At 37.9% G+C, this 3,118-nt stretch overlaps 1 long non-coding RNA gene across 2 annotated transcripts; it reads left to right on the top strand.

The window, feature by feature from the left end:
• Nucleotides 1-994: 994 nt before the first annotated feature.
• LOC108256857 (uncharacterized) lies at nucleotides 995-3,118 on the top strand. Of its 2 annotated transcripts, none has more exons than XR_001810361.3 (3): nucleotides 995-1,177; nucleotides 1,561-1,763; nucleotides 2,583-3,118. It is a non-coding gene; the product is annotated as an uncharacterized LOC108256857 (long non-coding RNA). The 2 variants fall into 2 exon arrangements; XR_001810360.3 differs by having other exon boundaries at nucleotides 1,000-1,177; nucleotides 1,604-1,763.

Here is a 3,118-nt window from a genome sequence, read left to right as displayed (position 1 = left end):
AAACATCCATGGACGTTTTATAAATGTTTATGATCTTGAATGGTTTATTTGGCAATGGATACTTTTTTGATGGTAAACAGTGCAAACCAGAAATGAAAATATTGTTGACAACCCAAGCTTTAAGCATCAATTACATTGGTTATGTTACGGGGGTGATCAGGGGTGATAACAGGGGCATTGGTTATTTTCTGTTGAATTAATGTGATGAATTATCAGAATAGCTAACTGTTCTGGGAGGGATAAACCTTTTAATAATACTATTAATAAAAGACATTCTCACAAATAGCCCTGGTCTATTTTCCTACATGAATAGCTTTGTCACTTTTCTCATCAGAACATAAAGAGTTAAGGGTTCTGGGTGCATGGGAACTTGTCCTTTCTCTCCTAATTCAATGTAAATTAGTGTACATCCTTTCCATGTCTCCTCAAAAGAAGAAAACAAGGAAATAAGGACCAACAATTAATGAAATTTAGAAACAAATTTAGAAAGAAAGCAACACCATCTGTTTGTTTCTGCAAAACATAGCAATGCACAAGGAGCTATCACAGAACACTTGAGTTAAATCTGTTAGTTCAGTCTGGCAGACATGGATGCTTATTAGCTTCCTTTTACTTAATTCTGACAAGACTGAAGTACTTCTACTAGGACCACATGCAGATAGAAGTGATTCTGATTACATAGTAACTCTGGATGGACTTTCCGTTTCATCATGTGCATTTTTGTGAATAGGTTTTTCTTAGGTAAAGGAGCAGATCTAGGGGCTCACAGGCATAGAGTGTTGTGGTGAACTGGGATATTTGGTTGCCCCCCCCCCAAACTTCACGTGTTCATCCAGGCATGTGTAACCCACATTGAATTATCATCAATAAATAATTCATAAAATAATCAGTTAAAACACATGCAAGTAAGAAACAATTAAGAATGGTTAAAAACAGTTTGACAGTGATTTAATGTAAACAAATAGAAGTATGGCTGTAAGGAATTGTGGTGACGCTTCCCCTTTAAGAGACTCCTTGGCCCATTTTGAAGCAGCACTGAGCAGAGAAGAGAAGCAGACAGACTAACAAGCTAAAAAGTTAAAAGCTTTTGTGAAGAGTTGATTTATAAGCTCATAAGCAATACTTACCTGCTTGGGCATTCATGAAGATTAAATACAAGAAAACAACAACGTTTTTGGTGAGTTTCAACCCCTTTTACTTGAAGTGTTGTAAATGCTGTTGTGAAGTGAATGCTGTAAACGCTAGCAAAGAGCTAACGATATAACTCTGGAGAAGGCTGCAAACACTACTTACCAGTAATATCTTTGAGTTAGTTAAAGAAGTAAAGTGTGAATTTATATTGTGTTAAGTTGATTAAATGTGAGTTTTCGCTTATGTAAAGGAAAAAGATGTCATCGGCCTGACAGCAGGAGAGAGGTACTTCTCTGTCGCTAGTCTGAGGCCTAGTTAAACATGTACAGTAATGTAGCAGTAATGTTACGTTTCACAGAAATTGTAAAAGTGTATTTGCTTTATTCATGTGGTTAGAATAATTTATTTCTTTTATGACCTGTTATACAGGTCAGGTTGTTGTTGTTGTTGTTGTTGTTTGTGTTCCTGTTAGAAATTGGACTATGGTCTGCCGCCATGTGGGGACCACACACACGGGATACAAGATGGCGAGCCAAACCCACGGACAAAGTTTCTAGAGACAACTCGGCTTCTTCATGCCAGAGAGGATCTTCTGTGTACGATGGGACACCAGTAAACTCACTGCCAGAACGGTAGGAGTGTTGGGACAATTTTTTTCCCTTGGAACTGAACTGAACTGAACTGAACTGAACTCGGTTGAATTTGAAGGTATAATTGAAACTGAACTTGAACTGGATCTGAAGTGTTACTTCACACTGTATTCTGTTTCATCATTGTGAATATTATGATTCAAGGTTTAAGAGCGTTTTACTTGAATTGACTTTGATTTGGAAACAACAAATGTTTTCTCACTTGTAAGGAAAGGGGAAAAAAGAGTTAACTCGAGGGATAAAAAAAGAGAAAATAGGCACACTTTATTAACCTAAAATAAGATACTTAGACCGGTCTAATCTAATAAAATAAGCTAGGTAAACCAAATTGTTTGTGACCTAGGTGAAGGAAAGAGAAAGAGGGAAAAAAAAGGATTAAAGTGTGTTCTACCTACCTTTTGCTACTTGCAGGACTATTAATTGATTCTGATGCCTGTTTAATGTATTGCTTTGTTGTCCTTCAGTAAACTGACGGCTTTTGTATTTAAAGTACCTGGTCCCTGGTCTAATTTTTCAACGTTACCCCCACTCCATCCGAACCTAGAACTGGTCCAGTAGCTCAATAAATTTGTATCAGAGCATACAAGTGCTACACATGGTTTGTTGATGGTGGAGTAGCTGGCTGCATTATGTCCCAGGGAGCCCTCATGTCTGTGTTACCTTCTGGCTCTCCATTTTAGCTGTCATAGCTAGTCCTTCTGGAGTCCCTGCTTGCACTCATGCAAAGTACATTGTCCTTAACCATTACGGGGTAATAAGCATACCTGAAAATCTCTCCCTCTCTTTCCCTCTTTCTTTCAGTTGAGCTCCACATGATACTCCTGGGATGCCAGTGATCCTGACCCCTTCTGCTCTCCGGACCTGCCTACTTCTGGTTAGAGTTCTCATCAATTGGATGTCAAATGCTGCTGCTGAGGATGGCCCCACATGGTGCAGCCTAAAGATCATTGAGATAACTGAGCATGGTGCCACTTAAAAACCATAAAGATGGCTTTGGACCTCAATTCTTAAGAACAGTTATACTATGATGGCTAGGACTATAATTGCTATGATAGGTTTAGGACCGCAATTGCCACGAACAGTTTTGCAACTCAAGTTCAACAAAACAGACTTCATGTAAAAACTGTAATAAATTATCCTACTTGACCATGTAGCATTAGCACATTTATAGAAGGGATTTATTTATAATTGCACTATCCAGTGTCACCCAGATTAGGATGGGTTCCCTTTTTTTAACCATACAGTTAAAATCTATATCCTGAATTTAAATATTTCTGTAAAGCTGCTATGGGACAATATCCATTGGTAAAAGTGCTATACAAATAAAACTGAATTAA

Source organism: Ictalurus punctatus, chromosome 24 (assembly GCF_001660625.3).
Source record: "Ictalurus punctatus breed USDA103 chromosome 24, Coco_2.0, whole genome shotgun sequence".
Taxonomy (NCBI): domain Eukaryota; kingdom Metazoa; phylum Chordata; class Actinopteri; order Siluriformes; family Ictaluridae; genus Ictalurus; species Ictalurus punctatus.
Note: the sequence above shows the minus strand (reverse complement) of the source record. Positions and strands in the feature narration are given on the sequence as shown.